Raw genomic sequence first — 24720 nt, 5'->3', positions numbered from 1 at the left:
GAGGCAGGACGTCTTCCACAACACAGGAACCCTCCGGAGCCTCAGGCTCAGGTTGAATACATGGCGAAGTACTCCACATAGCTGAGGGGCACAGGCTTTGAGCACCCTGGTACGGACACCATCCGGTCTTGCAGCCTTGCTTGGGTTGAGATGTTTCAGCTGTCTTCTCACCTGTTAAGCTGTGAAGCCTCCATATACCTATATACTTAATATACTTATATACCTAAATTCCTCCATATACCTATGTAGTAGTCTCTTAAACTTCACTAGTGCATCTGCCTCCACCACTGACTCAGGCAGTGCATTCCACGCACCAACCACTCTCTGAGTAAAAAACCTTCCTCTAATATTCCCCTTGAACTTCCCACCCCTTACCATAAAGCCATGTCCTCTTGTATTGAGCAGTGGTGCCCTGGGGAAGAGGTGCTGGCTATCCACTCTACCTATTCCTCTTAATATCTTATACACCTCTATCATGTCTCCTCTCATCCTCCTTCTCTCCAAAGAGTAAAGCCCTAGCTCCCTTAATCTCTGATCAAAATGCATACTCTCTAAACCAGGCAGCATCCTGGTAAATCTCCTCTGTACCCTTTCCAATGCTTCCACATCCTTCCTATAGTGAGGCGACCAGAACTGGATAAAGTACTCCAAGTGTGGCCTAACCAGAGTTTTACAGAGCTGCATCATTACATCACGACTCTTAAACTCTGTCCCTCGACTTATGAAAGCTAACACCCCATAAGCTTTCTTAACCACCCTATCTATCCGTGAGGCAACTTTCAGGGATCTGTGGACAAGTACCCCCGAACCCTCTGCTCCTCCACACTACCAAGTATCCTGCCATTTATTTTGTACTCTGCCTTGGAGTTTATCCTTCTAAAGTGTACCACCTCACACTTCTCTGGGTTAAACTCCACCTGCCACTTCTCAGCCCACTTCTGCATCCTATCAATGTCTCTCTGCAATCTTCGACAATCCTCTACACTATCCACAACACCACCAACCTTTGTGTCGTCTGCAAACTTGCCAACCAAACCTTCTACCCCCACATCCAGGTCATTAATAAAAATCACAAAAAGTAGAGGTCCCAGAACAGATGCTTGTGGGACACCACTAGTCACCACCCTCCAAGCCCAATGTACACCCTCAACCACGACCCTCTGCCTTCTGTAGGCAAGCCAATTCTGAATTCACCTGGCCAAACTTCCCTGGATCCCATGCCTTCTGACTTTCTGAATAAGCCTACCATGTGGAACCTTGTCAAATGCCTTACTAAAATCTATGTAGATCACATCCACTGCACTACCCTTATCTATATGCCTGGTCACCTCCTCAAAGAACTCTGTCAGACTTGTTAGACATGATCTGCCCTTCACAAAGCCATGTTGACTGTCCCTGATCAGACTATGATTCTCTAAATGCCCATAGATCCTATCTCTAAGAATCTTTTCCAACAGCTTTCCCACCACAGACGTAAGGCTCACTGGTCTATAATTACCCGGACTATCCCTACTACCTTTTTTGAACAAGGGGACAACATTTGCCTCCCTCCAATCCTCCGGTACCATTCCCGTGGACAACAAGGACATAAGGATCCTAGCCAGAGGCTCAGCAATCTAACTATGGCTGATGCTCTGTCTAGGCAGCCATTTGAAGGGGCGTCTGAGCCTATCTCAGAGGATGCTGGGTTTGATGGGTCCGTGGTGATATGTAGTCTGATCAATCACGGCTCTACTCTTGATCCAGCTCTGGTAACAGCCAGTCTTAAAAACTGTAATGTTAAGCAAATTTGAGCTCTTGAAGCTGGTACCAGTGGTGTAAGTGGCCCGATGCAAGGAAACACCCCAAACTTTTCTTCTGGGGACTTGCACACTTCTCAGCAGCAAGACCCTGTGTTAAGTATCTTCAGAAACTTATGGGACAGAAAGAGAAAGCTGAATGGCAAGGAACGTAGAGCTCTGCCTAAGCCAGTTTTGTCTCTGTTAAAGCATTGAGACAGGATCAGGGAGTGTAAAGGGTTAATGTATTGTGTGTTGAGGATGAGAAGCATGGGGAGTTTTATTGGCTTCTGCTACCTACCACTTGAGGAGTAAAATTAGGGTATTACATGACTCCCTAGGCCATGAAGGCATAGAGCATACTCTGAATTTGTTGAGAAGCAGATGTTTTTGGGTGGGCATGCACGAGGATGTGGCATGTTGGATCAGAAATTGTCCACGTCATTGGTCCCCAACCACCCGGCCACGAGGAAACGATATGATTTGGCAATATGAAACAATATCAGTCAGCTGCACCTTTCCTCATTCCCTGTCACGCACTGTTGAACTTGAACATAAGGTTGCCAACTGTCCTGTATTAGCCGGGACATCCCGTATATTGGGCTAAATTGGTTTGTCCCATATGGGACCGCCCTTATCCCTTATTTCCCCCGCTAAGGTAGAACATTCATATGAAACCTTTCGTGCCAAGATGGCATAAAGTGAAGAAGCAATTACCATTAATTTATATGGGAAAAAATTTTGAGCGTTCCCAGACCCAAAAAATAACCTACCAAATCATACCATATACCACATAAAACCTAAAATAACACTAACATGTCGCAAAAGCAGGAATGATATGATAAATACACAGCCTATATAAAGTAGAAATACCTGTAATGTATGTACAGCGTAGGTTCACTTAACAGAATTGGGAAGATTAAGCCAAAACTGATTTGTAGAAAAAAAATCAGCACGTACACGCATGCGCGCATATGCACACAGGTGCCCAGGCAAGGCTTCATGGTCATGGTAGTCTTTCTCGGGGTAAACACAAGTGTCCCGTATTTGACTGCTACTTTTGTCCCTTATTTGGGAGTGAGAAAGTTGGCAACCCCACTTGAACCCCACCCCCAACCTCAAATTGGCCGGTCCACAAGAATATTGTCAATATTAAACCAGTCCACGGTGCAAAAAAGGTTGGGGACCCCTGATCCACGTTGTGTGTTAACTAAAATGCCACCCCCAAAGATCTGTGCCCCCATGAAATCATTTCTTGCTTCTAGGCTGCTCAAAGTTGTCACTGTAGATTTCACTGTGCTTGAGCTGGCAGCTGATGGGCATGAGAATGTCTTAGTAGTCACAGACGTTTTACAAAATTCACCCAAGCATTCTCAACTCGGGATCAAAAGGCGGATTCCACAGCAAAGCTGCTCTTGAGGGAATGGTTTATGAATTACGGTATTCTTGAGAGGTTGCATTCTGACCAGGGCCGAAACGTCAAAAGTGAGGTCATAACTGAGCTTTGCAAACTGTATGGGGTAAAGAAAAGTTGTACTACACCCCATCATCCTACTGGCAATGCTCAGTGTGAGGTTTTAAACAGGACGATGCACAATTTATTGCGTGCGTTGTCCCAGAAAAGAAACTCAGGTGGCCAGAGCATCTACTCGAATTACTGAATGCATATAATATGACACCTCACACAACCACTGGATGTTCCCCTTGTTACTTACTGTTTGGTGTTGATCCCCACTTTACTATCCATTACTCCAGGGAGCACGAAGCACAGAATCAAATATCATTGTGATGATTGTACGTTCTAGTATCAATTGTTTGGCGACAATAAAGTATAAAGTATTTGGAGAAGATGTGTCAGAACAGGGTGTACATAATCTCAACCCTAGCCTTGACAGCAAAACTTCTGGAATTGAGCCAGTAGGGCCTGTGACTGTTGATACAGGGTCAGACGTTGTTAGTCTTCCTGTTGTAGCACCCTGCAGGAGTAAAATAAATACCAGACAGCACTCCAACCCACAACACAAACCAAGGTCCATTTTAGATGTAGCCTCCATAGATCCTGCAGCAGTGTCACAAATACTGGCTACTCTAAGTTCAGTTCTATTCAGAGAAGCCGTCAAAGAGGTTAAAAGTATCTTCACAGTGAGCGGGTAATCAAGGGCGCTTACCTTTATACAGGGGAGAATGTAACCAGGGGACCGTTGAATGTCATTCTTTATTGTTAAAATGCATATATGTATAATGCTAAAATAGCTGCCTGTGCACTTTAGAGAAAATGGAGACTCCACTTTGCATGAGTGGAATAGAAAGAAAAGTTACCATGTTCCAAAGAGAACGACCTTCAAATGTTTTCCCCTTGCTACAAAATTTAAAATAACAGCCAAAACAGGCACCGAAACTGATCAGTGAAGGGAATCTATGAATTGAGAATGTGTAAATATGGATGTGTCTTTTCCTGGAACATTGTCAAGTCAAACTAGAGTTTCTAGAAAGTATTGGGACCTAGAGGCAAAAGAAAATAAAATTTAAAAGTAATAGGAAGAATCCACTGATAGACCGGATGGAACCCACTGCCTGAGCGCTGCTTCTGCCCGGAACATCGGGGGGACCCGGCAGCATCACAGCGGCAGTCCGGGAGCACCGGTGGAATCTGTGGTAAGATGCTGAACTTTAAATAACTTGAGAGACTATTTCATGGAAAAGAGCACTGCTGTCATTGCGTTTTGTGTTGGCGCTAGCTTCACGGCATGGGGATCATCGTGCGCAGGCGCTTCTGGGAAATGGCACGCGGTTTAAGAAGAGCTCGGGAAGGTTCGGGAAGGTTCAGGAAGGCGCGCCCGGTTTGAAAACATAACCGTCTATCAGGGAGCGGAGAGGCGCAGGTCAGAATCCGTCTACAAAGGCCAGAGAGGTAGCCAGTTTTTTTCAATTGATGACTAGTGTCTTATGACTAAGTCTAATAACTAGTGACCAGTGGCTGATGAAACTATCAAACTGTTGCACTTGTGAAAAATAAAAGGAGGAAAAAGAGAAAATCGTTTGGTCATTGAGTGGATGGAACCCACTGCCTGAGCAGTTAAAAAAACCTTCGGGTAGATGCATTCAATCTCTTTCAAGTGGGGAAGCTGCACATGTTCAAAGAAGAAACAGAAATCCGACTTGACAAACATAATTGTGGAAGGTTTATCTTTATCAAAGTCACAGTCAAAATCAAAGTTGAGTATATTGTCATGTGCAAAATACATGAATGCACAGATGCAATGAAAACTTCCTGTAGCAGGATCACATGCATATCGTTTAAAAGTAACACTTGCAGAAAAGCTTAATTTAAACATAATTTATGAACCAGAAAGAACATAGAATAAAAAAGTCAATTTTAGTGCGAAATGGTCGAAGTAATGATAGTATAGTGATGCAAACACGAGGAATTCTGCAGATGCTGGAATTTCAAGCAACACACATAAAAATTGCTGGTGAACACAGCAGGCCAGGCAGCATCTCTAGGACGAGGTACAGGCGACGTTTCAGGCCGAGACCCTTCGTCAGGACTAACTGAAAGAGATTTGAAAGTGGGAGGGAAAGGGGGGAGATCCAAAATGATAGGAGAAGACTGGAGGGGGAGGGATGGAGCCAAGAGCTGGACAGTTTTTAATAAATCAATAACGGATGGGGTACGAGGGGGAGGTGGGGCATTAACGGAAGTTAGAGAAGTCAGTGTTCATGCCATCAGGTTGGAGGCTACCCCAGACATCCTCCCCCCCCCCCCCCCCCCCCCCGCCGCCCACAAAAACTCATTTCAGGGAGGTAGCACCATCAATTTGCAGGAGACTCCCGGAACTTCCGGGAGAGGTGGGATGTTTGCAATGGAGTAGCTCCTTAGCAGCTAGCCAGCTAGTTTAAATAACATTAGCTATGCTAATGAACGAATGACACCTGTTAAACTCACCTCAACATGTCTTTTACAGTCATTTAACCCACCATGGGCAATAGAAAAGTCACTGTTGCAAACAGTGCAGCGAGAAACACTGTCATTATTTTTGACCCCTATTAGGTAGGGGTACACTTTAGTGTAGTCTGGGGTGTTGTACGTTTTATATTTTTTTTGGAATACTCTCCCATGGGGCTCGTTCTCTCTCTCGTTCTCTCTCTCTCTCTCTCTCTCTCTCTCTCTCTCTCTCTCTCTCTCTCTCCTCCCTCCCTCCCTCCCTCCCTCCCTCCCTCCCTCCCTCTCTCCCTCTCTCCCTCTCTCTCTCTCTCTCTCTGTTTGCTCGCCTTCGTGGTGTCACAATAGTGGGCTTTGGGAGCAAGGGTGGACCCAAATCCAAGACACATCTTCTAAAGGTTAATTAAATTGAGTTTATTGTTTGATACCAGGAGAGCAAAGCAGAAGCAGGAATAACGAACTGGACAAGGACTCAGGACTACGACTAGGCTGGGACTAGGGGTCTGGGCTAGGACTTGGAATTGGATCTCAGAATTAGCAGCAACATGAAGAGGCTACGGTATGGACTCCGAGCCAGAAACTGGGAAAGGACCCAGTACCTGGGTCTTGCCCTGGGCTGGGACCCCAGCATCAGGCATGGACATGACATGGGCTAGGGAGAGGAAGAACATGGAAAAACAGAGCCTCGGTCTCGGGAGAGCAAGTATATGGAACCATGGACACATACACAGAACACAGAGTCGGGACCCGTCCTTGGGTACAGGACATAGGGCCGGGACTCATGACCCCCCATGGGGCAATGGCAAGACGGCCTGACTTACCCCACGGAGGCGAGGACAAGACAAGACATGACCCCCCGCGGGGCAATGGCAAGACAGCCAGACTTACCCCACGGAGGCGAGGACAAGACAAGACCAACACGAAAGAACACCAGATAGTACCTATCTAGCTCCGGCGATAGAACTAGACCAAGTTGCAGGCGAGGGCTGCAGATGAGGGCTAGAGGCGAGAGGGGCAGAGAAGGGATTCAGACAGGGGGGGTAGGACAGGAATCACAAACCGCCAGGGCCAGGACTTGGCTCGGAACTTGGATGCCGCCAGGACCAGGACTTGACTTGGAACTTGGATGCGGCCAGGGCCAGGACTTGACTTGGTACTTGAATGCCCCCGGAGCCAGGACTTGACCTGGAGCCTCCTGGTAGTGGCGAGCTCTCGACTCGGCCTGGGAACAGTAGACAGCGGTTCTTGATTCCCTCCGGCGGGTTACCTGATGGACCCACCTCGGTGAGGAAACTTTGCAGGCTCGCTTTGGCGAGGTAACTTGACAGGGTTGCTCCGGTGAGGAAAGGTGAATCACCGGCACTCACTTCGGGCGGAGACTAGGCTTGCTCCGGCCAGGTGACATTGGCACGCCATACCTTTGGTGACTTTGTAGACGCTCTCGCGCCGAACCGCTGAAAGCCGGAGACTATAAACTACCAGTTCAGTCAAGAGTAAATTGCCTCCAATCACCAAAGCCGAGGGACACGGGAAATCAGGGAACCAAAGGGAAACAGGGAGTCAACGGTGCGGATCGTAACATAAACAAAGTAAATTTAAAGGGACCCCGATCCGGACCATGACACGTGGTCTCTCTCTTGCTCCTTCTCGCTCCCGCTCTCCCTCTCATTTCTGGGATATTGTATATAATTTGTAGGCATCAGGGAGCTGCTATTAATATGCGGGAGACTCCCGGAACTTCCGGGAGAGGTGGGATGTCTGCTACCCAGACGGAATATAAGATGTTGCTCCTCCAACCTGAGTGTGGTTTCATCTTGACAGTAGAGGAGGCCATGGATAGACATATCAGAATGGGAATGGAACGTGGAATTAAAATGTGTGGCCACTGGGAGATCCTGCTTTCTCTGTCTTCTATCATTTTTGATCTCCCCCTCCTCCTCCCACTTTCAAATCTCTTACTAGCTCTTCTTTCAGTTAGTCCTGACGAAGGGTCTTGGCCCGAAACATCGACTGTACCTCTTCCTAGAGGTGTTGCCTGGCCTGCTGCGTTCACCAGTAACTTTTATGTGTGTTGCTTGCTAGTATAATGATCAGGATTTCGCCAGTTTGTTCAGGAACCAAGTGGTTGAATCGTAAATCTAGTGGTGTGAGGCTTCAGACTTTTGTACCTCCTGCCAGATCGTTGCTGTGAAAATAAGACATGGTCTGTATTGTAGGGATCATTGATGATAGATATTCCCTTCTTGAGGCAGCATCTTTATACAGTATCTGCTGTTTCTGTTCGCCTTCAGTCACAGTCTGGTAAGAGCTGAAAGCTATTAACCCTTTGCAGTCTCATTGGATGGTTTAGTTCTGTCATTGTTTCCATTGTAATTTATGAATTATGTTTTGATCTGGAAGTGATTTAAAGGAATCAAATGTTTCCTGGAGTGAGGATTTAAAAATTTATCATTAAAATTAACATGATGAACTCCTGACCATTGCATTGTTTCTAAGTTGTCTGAAGGGATGTGCTATATTTCAGGATTTAAGTTTTTGAGACAAAAATTCTAAGCAAAACACAAAAGAATAAATATTTTCTGCAGATATTAATACAATTATTTTTAATAAGGAACTTTTTAATGGTGTGATGATTTTGCACATAATTTACATAATTTTCTAAGGCCTTGGTGAACCTGTATCTGAAGTATTCTGTATGGTTTTTCTCTCCATACCTACAGAAAAGTTGGGTAGTCTTGCTACAGAGGGAGTGTATCAAAGATTCACAAGACCAGTTTCTGAACTTTTGCAGACTGAACACAGATTGATTAGACTGGGTATGCGTACTCCAGAGTTTAGAAGAATGAAAACTGATCTCATTAAAACCTACATAATTCTTTGCAGGATTAACGTATGTTGAATGTAGATTGAGAACCAGAGATCACAGTCTCAGAATAATGAATAGGCTACTCAGAATGGAAATGGGGAGAAATTTCTTCACGCAAGGGCGGCAAGTCTTTGGAACTCTCTACAAAGGGCTGTAAGATACTTGGTCACTGGGTTACTCCAAAATGGAAATTGCTAGATTTCTGAATATACAGGAACTATGGGACATGGGGATAATGCAGAAAAGAAGAACTGAAGTATATCAGCCTTGATATTAGTGATAGTCAGAACAGCTTCAAAGGGCCAAAGAGTCTTCTCTTGCTCTTAATACTTACATGGTTTAAGTGTACACAAGTGTAGAAGCAGAATTAGGCCATTTGGCCCCTTAAACCTGCCTTCCATTCAATATAATCACGGCTCATTGACCCCAGGCCCCATTTCTGTCCAGTACCAATTCTATATAGTCCTCAATTCCCTGACTGTTGAAAAATTATCCAATCCCTTTTCAAATGACTGATCTATTCCCATAATGCTCCAAAATAGAGAAATACAAAAATCCAACATTTCTGGGTGAATAATTTCCTATGCACCTCTGATTTAAATGATAGCCTAGCACTTAGTAACCATGTCCTCTCATGTGAGGTTCTCTCATTCAGGGAAATACCTCAATATCTGGCTTGGCATATTCCCTTAGGATGTTTCAGTAAGATCACCCTAAAGTTATCTAAACTCCAAAGAATACAAAACTAATCTCTTAGACCATTGACAATAGTGTAACCTTATCCTGGGATTAGCCTTGGGAATTTTGTCTAGACTCACTTCAGTGCTAGTATATTCCTTTAGGGAGCTCCAGCTGTACACAGTTCTCTAAGTGTGGCTTTGCTAACTCTCTATACAATTGTAAAGATACTTTATTATTTTTAAAGTCCCATCTAGTAATAAAGGATTTGCACCTAACTACAGTGCAAACATGCTAATTTTTAGTATTTCATGCGCAAGAGCATCTGTTATTCAATGATTTGCAACCCCTCTCCACAGATAACAATCTGCCCTTTGATTCTTCCAATCAAAGTGCACCGCCTTACACTTTCATTTGCCTGGTTTTCATCACTCACTCATTCTATGTTTACCGTGTTGAGGCATCGGAATATTCTCATCACAACATGTCCTCCCATCTATCTTGGTATTATCAGTAAACTTGAACACTTTACTCCTACCTTTTTCTCCAAGTCATCAATAGAGATAGTGAATAAACGAAGGTCAAGAGCACTTCACTAGTTATATATCCCTGCAGTCTGAAAGGCACCAATACTTCAACCCTCTGACCCCTGTCAGCTGCTCAGTTTACTATCTATATTAACACAGTTCCTCCAATGCCCTGAGCTCTTTTTTTATGACTACCACGAGGGAGGGGAGTTGACCACTGAAGACACCTCAGTGAGAGAGAGATCGCGGCAACTGGACCCTGGCGCTGTGGAAGATGGAGGCAGAGTGTGTGTGGATTATGCGACGTGGTTTAATGTGCTGGATCTGAGGTGTGGATGTTGCCAGATCCCGAGGAGCGCGGCTGTCGAGCTGAAGACGGCCGTTATTAGTTCCCGATTCTTCCGATCCGAAAAGATGCCCAAGGGCATATCTGGAGCCGCTGCATCCTTCCCGCCGGGCATGAGGAAGACCATGGGGGAAGTGAAGGTGTGTGGAGTTTTGGCGTATGTGGATGACCGCCTCGAGCTTGGATTCGCCTGGGGGGACTATGAAGCAAGGCGAGTGGCTGAGCCCGGGCGACCGAAGCAAAGTGTCAAATGTGGAGGAGTTTTTGGCTGGAGGAGTTTGGTGCAATGTGAGAAAAATGACCCGACACCCCAGTTGAACTTCCTGGTGTTGGAACAGACGGTGGTGGACCTGGGGATGGAAACGCATGTCGTCAATCTGAATGAGACACGGGAGAGATTTGCACCGCTGAACTGAGTGCTCAAAAATGCCGGCCGGAGACTGAGTGCTGCACTTGTGGGACAACCATTGCAGATTTGGAATTCACGCTCGTCAACGTGGAGAAGGAGCAACGGAATTCCGAGCCGACCCTGCAGTCATGTACTGATGAATTAATCCAATGAGAAGAAACAATGACCCACCTTCAAAGGGATCAGCAGAAACTCAAGTCGTTGATTCAGAAAAGATTGGAAGACTTACAAGTTGGGGAAGATCAAGGAAGTGTTCTGACTAAGGTCAACAGAAAACCGAGAGCCCAGGGAGGGGAGTTTGATCACACTCCTGAGGAGGTGAAGAAATGGAGGACGGATCTCGGAAAAAGGAGGCAGACGCTTGAAAGGAACCTGAAGATGACTATCGCGAGTTTAAATGAAGTGGAAAAGCTGAAAGTTGACCTGGAAGACGTCATCAGGAATTAAAAACTGGAGGCTGAACATCCTTTAACTGCTGCTTTCCAGGTCAGGGTGGAAGAAGCTGGTGGGGTAACTGCGTCCCAGATGGAGATGGCCAAGAACCCTGAGTCAGAACTGCTGAGACTGTGGCGAGAGTTAAAGGTGTCCCCGAAGAAGCTGACGTCTCGACTGCAGGAGGCTGAAGGGGTAGCCCCGGCTAAATGTTTCAGTTTGGTGAAACTTAAACAGTAGCTACCGATCGAGGGGATGAGGAAGAATACGGTTTTGAAGGATGATGTGCTGCACATGTGGTACATGCTGCCATTCGCTACCTTCCCCGTGATTGAGGATGAGACATTTGGCCCTTCTCCCACTGAGTCAGGTGTAGTGGGGAGGGCTAGCTGTGGGCAGTCTGAGTTACAGCAGAACCAGGAAGGAAAAGAAGCGGGACCCTGGACACGGGACAGGGGGCTCCGAGCTGTAATGGTGGCTTGATTGAGAGAGGAGGCAAGCAGGCCGGAGGTATCCCTAGTAGTGTCTGAGCCTTTTGGGTTTAGGTGAATGGGTACGGAGGTCTCGGAGGGTTAAGAAGCTCCCAGATAGGTTGGCCTATGTTGCGTCCGTGGGACGGGCGTAAGGTCCACTGTTCGGGGAGCACTGTCACTGTGTGTATCTGTGTATGTGTGTGTTGGGTGTCTGCAGGACTTGTTGGTGAGTTATTTAGAAGTCATGAGGACATGACTTTATTTGGTGGGGGAGAGTGTAAGGGGATTTCGTCTTTATATTACTGCGTAGGCTAATTAAAATGGCTTCTTTGTTATGTTATACTTGGGAATGCTTCTTTGTTATGTTAAATGCTGAGAAAGTTCTTGCACTAGTAGCTTGTTTTGGTTTAGAGTGTGATAAGAATATGTTACGAACCAATTGGGATAGTTGTTATGTTTTTGGTGTATTTGAAGATATTGTATGCGCGGGGTTTTGGGGCAGAAGGCGGGAGAGAGAGACAGAGGATGGACTGGGTGCTGTGATGTCCGCTAATGGGGTTGGACCCCGAGCAGGGCATTCAGCGAGGAGAGGAGAGGAGACGGAGACGGACTCGTGTGGAGCGTCTGGTCGACCACCGTTGTTGGTCCCAGGCGGCCGGTCGAGGTGGTCCGAGGGGTCGCAGGGTGAAGAAGAAAGGTCCTGCGCTCCAACTGGTGCACGAAGAACTTGGACTTTGATAAGTCTGGTGCCTTTTTTTTCCCATTTCTTCCTTTTCTGTATCGAATTTATATTAATTTCATAGACTTAGTAATATCTATAAAGTGTACTTGGTAAAACGTACTGTGTGTGCTGGCTGACGATTGATGTTTAGGATTGATTCGGGTGGCAGTGGTACAGCAACCGACTCAGTGGGAAGCGTTCAGGCCGGTGCTGGGCGGGATTTCCCTGAGACATATATGAGCCAATATAGCTGAGTGTTATATATGCACCAACATTTCATGTGACTTCACAACAATTGTATTCTGGGAGTTTAGAAAAAAATTACTTCTGCAGATTTCCCTCCGTCAATTTTACCTGCTCCATCCTGAAAAAGATCCAGCAAGTCTGTTGAACTTGATTTTTCTTTCTTGAAGCAGTGTTGAATTGGTTTGATTGTATTAAACTTTTTAATCTTGCTATATATTTCTTTCTTGGTTTTAGACTCCAGCATCTTGCCAACATCAGTGAACTGGTCTATAATTACCTGTCTTTCGTCTCTCCCTGTTTTAAATAAGGGAATCACATTTGCAGTTTTCCAATCTGCCACTCTATTTTTGGGACTCAGGTTTCTAACACGTTACTAAGGCTCTCCTATCTCTTCAACTGCTTCTTTTAAAACCCTCCAATGATGGGAAGGGTGCAGAGAAGAAGCCTGCAATCAATGATTGTTGACAAATTTCCTCAGTTCTATTTCCAGTTCAGTTTTATTTCTATTCCTTGAAAAACCTAACAGTTTATTGGGTTTGTTCTCCAGCAGTTCCTCTGTCTTTATTGCCTTCCTTTTATATTCAGCTGAATCAATTCATTGATCTGAATTAATTTTTCAAGAAGTAGGGAAATGATTTCCACAATGGTATTAAATAGCTCCAGTAAATGTTTTGAGTGATGTATTAATTTTTAATATTTCATGCACAAGAACATGTCATTCAATGATTTGCAATCCCTCTCCACAGATAACAATATGCCCGTTGATTCTTCCCATAAATACTGTATCTCTAAATTCTAGGTGCAGAAGTTTGACATATTCAAACAGAATTAACTGGCTTTGGGGCAATTGTGGTGTTGTTGATTCTGCATCAGATTAACCTAATCTAAAGGGTAAATTGGAAGTCACAAAGATTGACTGCTATTTTACAATGACAAAGCAGTGTGAATTTACTTTTCTTCCAAATCAGGTGGGATTAACCTATGAGAAGGAAAGAGGTAGAGCCAATGATCTTTTATTGGGATTTTCCGAATTTGCCTGCTGATGTCAAATAGCACAGCATGTGAAATTTTCAAATTAACACTGAACATATTTTTTTATTTTCCAAAACAAAAGGAAGCAAGCCCAATTTCTACCCAAAATTTAATGTGAGGAAAAATTAGGTGAACGTCAAATAATTAATTTTTCTTGGAGGATTTTGTGACTGTGCTTGTGCACATTTTAAGATAATAGTCTTTGAAAACCCAGTCCCTGCCCCAGGCACTGAGTTACGAAAATCTAAAGACTCTTTTAGGTACATTGAGTTTAGAAAGTGATGACTAAAGATTCAAAAGAGGCAAAACTTAGTAATGCTTACCTGAAGGCTCAATACTTTATACTTTATTGTCATCAAACAATTAATACTAGAATGTGCAATCATCACAGCGATATTTGATTCTGCACTTCCTGCTCCCTGGATTACAAATCGATGCTAAATATTAAAAATTTAAATTATAAGTCATAAATAGAAAGTAGAAAAATGGAAAGTAAGGTAGTGCAAAAAAACCGAGAGGCAGGTCTGGATATTTGGAGGGTACGGCCCAGATCCGGGTTAGGATCCGTTCAGCAGTCTTATCACAGATGGAAAGAAGCTGTTCCCAAATCTGGCCGTATGAGTCTTCAAGCTCCTGAGCCTTCTCCCAGAGGGAAGAGGGACGAAAAGTGTGTTGGCTGGGTGGGTCGTGTCCTTACAATACAAGATTAAGAAAGGCTGGAAAATCTTAGTATAGATTTTCCAATACCATTATTTTATTTCTATAAACAGTCATTTGGGAAAAGAGAGAATAGTCAGCATGTGATCTGGAAAAGACGAAGTTTGTCAAGAATTAATGCCTTCTCTTAAGCAGGATTCTGCTGTGAATTGGATTCAATGCTAATTAAAATACATTGAGAGTTACTTTATGGATTGTGTTGTGGTTGGTAGAGTACAGCAATACATGCATGTGAATGATGAGGAAAGTTGTCTTGAGTCTACAGCAAGTTACAGGTTACTTGGAAAATCGGATGGAGCATTGACAGATGGAATTTAATCCCATCAAGTAAAAGGTGATGCATTTTGTAATGTCAGATAATGGTAGCACATATTGTTACGTACCCCGTAACTGGGTTGCCAAACCAGCAGAAATGGATCACTCAGTTGGAGTCTGGATTACTAGAACTAAGAAAGTTTTATTAAAGAAACAAGCAACACAGTAATTGAAAGGATAATAAATGCAACAGTTCAGCAATGATAAACACACATGTGCACAGAATTAAGATACCAGCATCAATCAAGCTCTATCGTTGTCTAGGGGTAAATGACCAATTTCAAAGTGACACAAGAGTCCAGTTCGATTTAGTTCAGTGCGCAGTAATCGTTGCCATGGCGATGGACAACGTGGGGGGGGGGAGGGAGAGAGAGAACGAGAACGACTGATCATGCAGAAACGGCTTCCACTCACAGACCGGCGATATTGCTCACAAGCAGCTTTCGGGCGGGTCCTTTGTGATGTCACCTGAGGTCACCGACTGTGACCCCTCCTCCAGATGCGGTCGATCCTCTGCAGTGAACCCGGCACCCAAGCGAGGGTGGACACACACCGGGTTCCCGCTGATCATACCTTTCCACCCTGTGCGTTTAAGGTCCAGTACTTCCCACCGACTCATGAGAGGCGCACCGCTTCCAGGGTCTCGTTACCTCGGGTGTCGTGTGTGTCCTGCCTTAGCGAACCTGTCCCTTTTTATCCCCCTGCTGGGGTATCCCCTGTCCATCACTTCAAACAGTTCAGGGTTCAAAGGGGGAGCCGCTCCAGACAGCTCTCTCTCCCGTCCCTTCATTACACATCTCCAGATCGCCTGTCCATCACTTCAAACAGTTCGGGGTTCAAAGGGGGAGCCGCTCTCGACAGCTCTCTCTCCCGTCCCTTCATTACACATCTCCAGATGCTGCTTCATTGTTCCTTATCTCTCCTTCCCCTGAGGACAGGTGACAGACCAACGGCTGATGCCACTCATGCTAGCCCAGGCCAGCAAACGTCTTAATTTATGTGTATTCTCGTCACAATATATACCAAAAACTAGGGTGCTGATAAATGTTATTGAACAGAGTGTACTTTGCTTCAAGTCCACAGCTTCCTGACAGTGGTAGCGCAGGTGGATAAAATGGTGAAGGTACGTGGCATGCTTGTCTGTATAGGTTGGGGCATAGACCATAGAAGTTAGGATGTGGCATTCCCCCAGTACCCAATACACATTAGTTTGTACTGTGATGGACATTCACTGTCCAGTGCCAGGGAATTTTTTGCCAAGCTCAGCTTTCTGACACAGTAGCTAACACTTCTAAAGACCAGAGTTGTTTTTTGAGTAAAGTAAACCTCCACCCAAAATTCTTGTCATAAATAGGAGCCAGTCTTTGGTTCTTAATATAATTGGCAAGTAATAATCAGTCTGAAGTTAAAAGGACAGCTTCGCAAACAAACAACACAGTCTATAGAGCGCAGGCTGTTGGCCCACAGTTCAGTGACCAGAACTGCCAAATTTGGAGTATTGTGTACAGTTCTGGTCACCAAATTATAGGAAAGATGTCAATAAAATTGAGAGAGTACAGAGGAGATTTACTAGAATGTTGCCCGGGTTTCATCTCCTAAGTTACAGAGAAAGGTTGAACAAGTTGGGTATTTATTCTTTGGAGCGTAGAGGTTGAGGGGAGGCTTGATAGAGGTATTTAAAATTATGAGGGGATTGATAGAGTTGACGCGGATAGGCTTTTTCCATTGAGAGTGGGGGAGATTCAAACAAGAGGATATGAGTTGAGAGTTAAAGGGCAAAAGTTTAGGGATAACGTGAGGGGGAACTTCTTTACTCAGAGAGTGGTGGCTGTGTGGAATGAGCTTCAAGCAGAAGTGGCTGAGGCAGGTTCGATGTTGTCATTTAAAGTTAAATTGGACAGCTATATGGACAGGAAGGGAATGGAGGGTTATGGGCTGAGTGCAGATTGGTGGGACTAGGTGAGAGTAAGAGTTCGGCATGGACTAGAAGGGCCAAGAGGGCCTCTTTCTGTGCTGCAATTGTTATATGTCATATGGGGCTGACTGATGCAGAGAAATCCTACGGGGTTATGTTAATTGACCTTTATCAACTATATAACTAAATATTTGCAGACCAGGTTGATGCTATCACTTCACGCATCAAATACCTGATTTATCAATAGTTGGGAGATTTGTGTACTCAGAAGTCAGCATTCATAGCATTGATTTTGGGAGTTTGGGAACTCTGTCCCCAAAAGCTTTTAGACCACTTGTATAAAAAGGTGAAAAAAATCTCATGTGTAAAGGCAACTAAGTGGCAATAATGGAGAGCAGTGAGGCTTGTTAGGAATGGTCAAAGAACACAAAGAATGACAGAAACATGGTGTGAACTAGAAACCATTCCTCTGCCTTTGATTTCTGTGACAGATGACCTGTTCATCTCCAGTCTTCTTAGCTCATAGGAATATATCTGTGTTTTCCAAACTCTTTGTGTTTTAGAAATCATTTGTAATTTTGAAGTATTTTACAAGATAAAAATTCTCTGCATTTTAAATGTGAATTTTATCTAAATTTAAACATGTATCATGAAAAATAAATGAACTGTGATTGAACTACTTTGTTGGCTGAAAGTACCTCCTCCTTGACAGGGATGGAGTCCCTGTATTGGCAGCTAAATGCACCATGGAGAATAAATGGGGAAGTAGACTAGCATTTGGAGTGTGGTTGGCAACTGAATAACCTCTTTTTAGTGAGAGTACCTATCTCTTAAAGTCCAGCGCTACGTCCCCATCATGAGAAGTGGAAGTAGGTAAGGCTGGCCAACAGGCCCCAGGTGAAACTGTATAGGTTATTCTCCTGTACAGTGGCTACAATGCATCAGAGAAACATTGATGAACTCCAACCATACCAGCGACTTTGGATGATGAAGACGGAGAGTCATCAATGGCCTATGCTCCACTGGGATCTAAGGGCCCAACAAGTAAAATGGGAAACCTCATTTTCCCTTATTAGAAAGAGAGAGAGACTACGGTATGTTGAATTACTGGGTGAACGAGTAGTCTTTGGGGTATTGCAAGTCTGTGTATTTATAGATGCACATGCGAGTGCTCAGTGGGGGGTGCCGATGCTTTTTTACTGGTGGGGGAGGAGGGGCTTGTTACTTACGTGTGGGAGGGGGGAGTTTGGGGGGGCTTTGGGGTTCTAACATTTAACTGTCATTCATTCTTTGGGGCACTCCTCTGTGTTTGTGGATGTCTGCAAAGAAAAAGAATTTCAGGATGTATATTGTATACATTTCTCTGACGCTAGATGTGCTTTTGAAACCTATTGAAGAAGAAGAAGAGTGAGGGTACCTGTAGCTATCTATATTGGAGAGGGCTTATCATCTTAATTTGAATTTAGAGCTATGGTCATCAAATCTAGTACCATCAGGGTACTTGGAGTATCATGTGCAGTTTTGGTAATCATGCTGTAGGAAAAAAATCGGTGCACTGGAGAAAATGCAGAGGAGATTCATCAGAGTCTTGCCTGGATTGGATTATGTTAATTCATACTGAGATTGGTTGATAGAGTACACCAACACACAGTGTCAGTTTTATTCCAAAAGTCTTAAGTTTAACAGTCCAGAATGTTTCAATGATTGCAAGTATAATTTTGTCCCAAATTACCAACTGAAAAGAGTTATTTAAATAAGCCTGATGTTGGTCTTCACATTTTGTCAATGGCCATGGCCCTCCCCTATCTTAAATGTTCTGCAGCTCCTATTCTTAACAAATAACTGGCCTTCTGGATTACAGACCAGTTTCCTGTGAAATCATGCTGAGTTTGTTACCATTTATTGAAGAGCATCTGGTGATGTGGTTGTAAATGAAGCAAATGGTACAAAGCTGGGGCTGTTTCAAAGTTCCAAGCTGGAGGTAGCTGAGCCAGAGCGAGCAGGAGGATAATCTTCTCAGAGATCACTGGGTGGGATACAGCAGGAAACCAGCTGATCATTTAATACAGCGGTCCCCAACCACCGGGCCGCAGAGCATTTGCTACCGGGCCGCGAGGAAACGATATGATTTGGCGATATGAGTCAGCTGCACCTTTCCTCATTCCCTGTCATGCCCACTGTTGAGCTTGAACACACGCGAGGTCATTAACAGCGCATCATCCATGTCAGCGCGGGAAGAAGATCAACTCCTCGAGCTTGCAAATGACGGCGGGCTGAAAAGTATGTTTGACATAACATCTCTGCCGGCATTCTGGATCAAAGTCAAGGCTAAATATCCTGAGGTAGCCACGAAAGAACTGAAAATGTTGCTTCCATTTCCAACATATCTCTGCAATGAATGCAACGAAAACTAAATAGACTGGAGATAAGGAACCTCCTTCGAGTATCGCTGTCTCCCATCACCCCTCGATGGGACCGTCTTGTTGCAGGGAAACAAGCCCAGGGCTCCCACTGATTCAACGATACTGGTGTGTTGCAATGATTTTATATGTTCATACGGGGAAAATATGTGCTGGGTGTTTAATATCCAAACGTTCCTTAAAATGTTATGATGCTATTGACTGATAAGTGACTTATATAACCATATAACAATTACAGCACGGAAACAGGCGATCTCTGCCCTTCTAGTCCATGCCGAACGCTACTCTCACCTAGTCCCATCAACCTGCACTCAGCCCATACCCCTTCATTCCTTTCCTGTCCATATACCTATCCAATTTTTCTTTAAATAATATCGAACCTGCCTCTACCACTTCTACTGGAAGTTATTTCAACACTTACTTCAAGCTCCCCGTCCTCCCCTGATGATTGACTTATCACTATATTCATGCGAGGTAAATATGCGCTGTGTGTTTAATATTAAATTTGTTAGATAAACCCTTTTAGAAACGAAATTGAGTGTATTAGCCCCTTATTACCAATATTCCGGTTGTGATGAACACCCCCCCCGAACAGAATCGCCAAAAACGCTTTGCAGAGAATAATATCGGCAGGTACACGCATGCGCACTGGTGCCCGCACAAGGCTTCATGGTCATTGTAGTCTTTTTTTGACTGCTACTCTTGTCCGTTGGCAACCCTACCACCCCCCCCGGGTCGGCCGGTCCGCAAGAATATTGTCAATATTAAACCGGTCCGCAGCGCAAAAAAGGTTGGGGACCCCTGATTTAATAAAGTAGTTTTATGCCTCTGATACTCCTCATAGATACATTAACTATAAGACAAAGAAGAAAGTGAAAGTGAAGAAATGTACATGTGTGATTAGGGAAATGAAGGTGGAGTTGGCAGGGAGAAGACAGTAGAAAGAAAGATGGAATGAGCAAAAGAATGAAAGATAATGAACAAGTCAATTAAACTACATTTAGATCATATCATTTTTGATCTCCGGGCATTCTATTGAATTCTAGTGAAATTTGCACTTCGACAACCAGCAAACTGTCTGTAACTTATTGTTAGCCATTATCATGGACAGGTCTTTCAAAGTTTTCCCACTATAATTACAAGCAACTTCGCAGATCCCCAACTTACATCTTACAGACTTCGGATAATCTTCCCTATCCACCTATTTTATAGTTATTTACACGTGGTACTGGGAACAGCCCTTGAATTCTCATTGGATACATACGACTCTTGTTTTTGCTGCATTTGCCCAGCTTTCTATGGTGAATGGCCTGTCTTCATCTGAGGGCACAAGATCCAAAGATCAGTGAAACCAACATTAACCAAAATAAGCCCATTGGGAAGAAACAAAATAGTCTTTTCTTGTGGATTCTTTATGGAGTTCATACTGTAAAAGAAGAACTGCCTTCATAATCGCACTTAGGACAGGTCCTCTGAAATGATAGCACCCAGGAATCTAAAATTGCTGACCCTCTCCACCTCTGATCCCCCGACGAGGACTGGTTCATAGACCTCCAGTTTCCTCCTCCTGAAGTCAATAACCAACTCTTTGGTTTTGCTGATATTGAGTAAGAGGTTTTTGTTATGGAACCACTCAGCCAGATTTTTAATCTCCCTCCTTCACGCTGATTCATTGTCACCTTTTATTTGGCCAACAACAGTGGTGTCATTAGCAAACTGGAATACTGTATTGGAGTTGTGCTTAGCCACACAGTCATAGTTGTGACTATAGCAGGGGGCTATACACAGAACCTTGTGATGCACCTGTGCTGATTGAAATTGTGGGGGAGATGTTATTGCCAATCCGAACTGACTAGGATCTGCAAGTGATGAAATTGAGGATCCAATTGCACAAGAAGCTATTGAGGCCAAGGTCTTGACCTTATTGATTAATTTTGAGGGGATGATAGTTTTGAATGCTGAGCTGTAGTCGATAAAGAGCATCCTGATGTATGAATTCTTGCTGTCCAGATGTTCCAGGTTTGAGTGAAGAGTCAGTGAGATGGCATCTGCTGTTGACCTGTTGTGATGGTAAGTAAATTGGAGTGAATCCAAGTCACTCCTCAGGCAGGAGTTGATATGCTTCATCACCGACTTCGCAAAACACTTAACCACAGGATGAAGTGCTACTGGACAATAGTCACTGAGGTAAGTTACCACGTTCTTCTTAGGCACTGCTATAAGTGAAGTCTACTTGAAACAAGTGGGTACCTGAGACTGCCGAAGCAAGAGGTTAAAGATTATGGCGAACACTCCAGCCAATGGATCAACACAGGTCTTTACTACTTGGCAAAGTAGCCCATCTGGGCTGGATGGTTTTTATAGATGCATCCTCCTGAAGGTTGCTCACACTTCAGCTTCAGGGATTGAATCACAGGATCATCAGAGGATGTGGGAGTTTGTGATGGTTCCTCCGTCTTTTGACAATCAAAGTAAGCATTGAAGACATTGAGCTGATCTGGAAGTGAAAACATGTTTTTGCCTATGTCATTAAAATTTATTTTACAGCCCTGGCACAACTGTCGAGCATCCTTTGTTGATTCAATTTTAGTCCGGAATTGCCAATTCACCCATGATGTGGCTTTCTGGAGACCATACCTGAACCTTTTGTAACCTTCTTGTCACAAGACTTGAATGCCTCTGATCTGGACCTCAGCAGATTTCAGATCTCATGATTCATCCAGGGCTTCTAGTTGGCAAAGACTCTGAATAATTTTGTGAGTGCAGTCTCATCTACAACTATTTTAATAAAGCCCTTGTCAGCATGGTATGTTCATTCAGATCCACAGATGAGTTTTTGAACACTGCCGAGTCCACCAACTCAAATCAATCCCATAGCTACCCTTCTGCCTCTTCTAACCCTATCTTTGTTGTCCTAATCTCTGGAACTTTACTTTTTAGCCTCTCTAGATGCAAGTAGGAGAGAGTTAACTAAGTGATTAGATATCCTGAAATGCGGTCTGGTCATGGAATGGTAGGCATTCCTTATCTTTGTATAACGTTGGAAGTGTGTTGGGACCTCTGGTGATTCAGGTTATTTGCTAATGGAAATTGGGCAGATTTTTCTTCAAACAAGTCTGGTTGAAGTCCCCATCTATGATCTGAAATGTGTTAGGGTGGACTGCTTCCTGTTTGGAGACCGCAACATCTACGAAGCATCTGGACAACTACTTGAATTGCCAAGGCATAATGGGCTACAGGCCAAGTACTGTTCAATGGAATTAATATAGACAGCTAACCATTGGCTGATGTAGATATGGTGAAGTGATGGGCTGTGTAATTCTTCAACTCTAATTTTTAAATGAAGCACAACTAATTTGGTCTTCACACCCAAGTAATCGGATTTATTTCAATTCAATATTCTGGTTTTCCACCAGATTGTACACTCTCAGAGAAAGCATTCTAATACAAACAACAGGAATTCTGCAGATGCTGAAAATTCAAGCAACACACATCAAAGTTGCTGGTGAACGCAGCAGGCCAGGCAGCATCTCTAGGAAGAGGTGCAGTTGACGTTTCAGGCCGAGACCCTTCGTCAGGACTAACTGAAGGAAGAGTGAGTAAGAGATTTGAAAGTTGGAGGGGTAGGGGGAGATCCAAAATGATAGGAGAAGACAGGAGGGGGAGGGATGGAGTCAAGAGCTGGACAGGTGATTGGCAAAAGGGATACGAGAGGATCATGGGACAGGAGGTCCAGGAAGAAAGACAGGGCGGGGAGGGCGGGGGACCCAGAGGATGGGCAAGGGGGTATATCCAGAGGGACAGAGGGAGAAAAAGGAGAGTGAGAGAAAGAATGTGTGTATAAAAATAAGTAACAGATGGGGTACGAGGGGGAGGTGGGGCATTAGCGGAAGTTAGAGAAGTCGATGTTCATGCCATCAGGTTGGAGGCTACCCAGACGGAATATAAGGTGTTGTTCCTCCAACCTGAGTGTGGCTTCATCTTTACAGTAGAGGAGGCCGTGGATAGACATGTCAGAATGGGAATGGGATGTGGAATTAAAATGTGTGGCCACTGGGAGATCCTGCTTTCTCTGGCGGACAGAGCGTAGGTGTTCAGCAAAGCGGTCTCCCAGTCTGCGTCGGGTCTCGCCAACATATGAAAGGCCACATCGGGAACACCGGACGCAGTATATCACCCCAGCCGACTCACAGGTGAAGTGTCGCCTCACCTGGAAGGACTGTTTGGGGCCCTGAATGGTGGTAAGGGAGGAAGTGTAAGGGCATGTGTAGCACTTGTTCCGCTTACACGGATAAGTGCCAGGAGGGAGACATAATACAATATGATTTTGTTATTTAGTGAATTCCTCATTATGAGATCACAATAAATCCTATCTCATTACAAGAAAATGTTGAAAATTGTCCGGTGTGCATTACTCCAGAAAACTTCTCCAAATCCAATCAGTGTATTTCTGTTCCAAATTACTTTTGTGCAGTAGATTTGCTTCATCTTTGATTATTATTTTTATGTTATCACACCTAATTTTTTTTACAAAATAATAAACTTTAGTTGTTACACAACTAAATGGCCCACTCCAGTTCCTCTTTCTACCCAACACAGGCATCTCATGATCTGCTCCAACTAGTTCATGTGGATGTAAAGTTTAAACAACCAAGGCTCTCCCTATCAGCACTGTGGGTGTACCTACACCTCAGGGACTGCAGCAGTTCAGGAAGGCAGCTCATCACCACCTTCTCAAGGGCATCTAGGGATGGGCAACAAATGCTGGCTTAGCTGGTGATGCCTACATCCAGTAAGTATATTAAAAAAGGGATCAGAACTTGGGCTAATATCAAGAAGGGAGCAGTATCAGAGGGAGCATTCAAGTGAAGGGAAAATCATGTGTTGAAATGAATGGATCAATGGTCATAGGGCACCAGAGTAATTTTGTTAGATGTGCTCCCCATAAAGTGCAGGAGTTCTGGGTTTGGGACCCCCTAATCATTTTTCATCATCATCATCATCATCATCATGATGTGACATGTCGTCTGACATGAGCAATCATGGTCTTCCTGTCTCTATCCACGACCATGATTGTCCCTCGCAATTTTTTCTATAGAAGTGGTTTGCCATTGCCTTCTTCAGGGCAGTGTCTTTACAAGACAGTGACCCCAACCATCATCAATACTCTTCAGAGACTGTCTGCCTGGTGTCAGATATCGCATAAACAGGGCTTGAAATTTGCACCAGGTGTCCATATGACATCCACCACCTGCTCCCATGGTTTCATATGACCCAGACTGGGGGGGCAGGGGGAAAGCAGGTACTACACCTTGCCCAAGTGTGATCTGCAGGCTAGCAATGTCTTACACCTCCTTTGGCAGAGACGAATCTCCACTCCACCACCCACCTAATCAATAACCCTTATCAAACTCCAGCCCACAACCTAACATTGAAGCCACTAGACTCCATTATCCCCTCCCTGAGTACCATACAAGCCCCAATAGTGTTGATGCAAGATGGAGAACGACCTTTTTATGTGTTCAAAGATGCAAAGCTGATTCTATCGCACACAGTTTCATGGTTCACATGAGGATGAAGCTTCTCTGCTTGGAATCCTCAACCATCACTACTTGAATGTGCCCACTAAAGCACCTTGTCAGTTCTTAACCGTATTGTTGTTGTTCTCTCTGGCTATTGATTGAACAACTTCAATTCATGACTAGTGCAAAGATTAGATTACCCCTCAGTAATAATGATCAGTTAGACACAGAGAGAATATAAAATTTCTGACAAATACATGAATTTACACAAATAAATCGCTGTGTGCTCACCCACAAGGTTTCCTTGACCCTCCAAAAACTGTTAAAGAAGAGAAAAGTTAATACCCGGGAAAGAGTTCATGCTAGCCTGGTGTTCCTCA

The 24720-nt window shown here is 44.3% G+C and overlaps 1 long non-coding RNA gene across 7 annotated transcripts in view; it reads left to right on the top strand.

Moving 5' to 3' along the window:
* Positions 1 to 4109: 4109 nt before the first annotated feature.
* LOC140196460 (uncharacterized) overlaps positions 4110 to 24720 on the top strand; it is a 34095-nt gene continuing 13484 nt past the window's right edge. For 2 of the 7 annotated variants that reach the window (XR_011885718.1, XR_011885714.1), the window contains exons 1-3: positions 4119 to 4433; positions 20829 to 20888; positions 22235 to 22413. This is a non-coding gene — a long non-coding RNA (uncharacterized lncRNA). The other 5 variants (XR_011885717.1, XR_011885715.1, XR_011885716.1 and 2 more) reach the window with 5 other exon arrangements.

This window comes from Mobula birostris, chromosome 4 (assembly GCF_030028105.1).
Source record: "Mobula birostris isolate sMobBir1 chromosome 4, sMobBir1.hap1, whole genome shotgun sequence".
Classification (NCBI taxonomy): domain Eukaryota; kingdom Metazoa; phylum Chordata; class Chondrichthyes; order Myliobatiformes; family Myliobatidae; genus Mobula; species Mobula birostris.
This window is presented reverse-complemented; position numbering and strand designations above follow the sequence as displayed.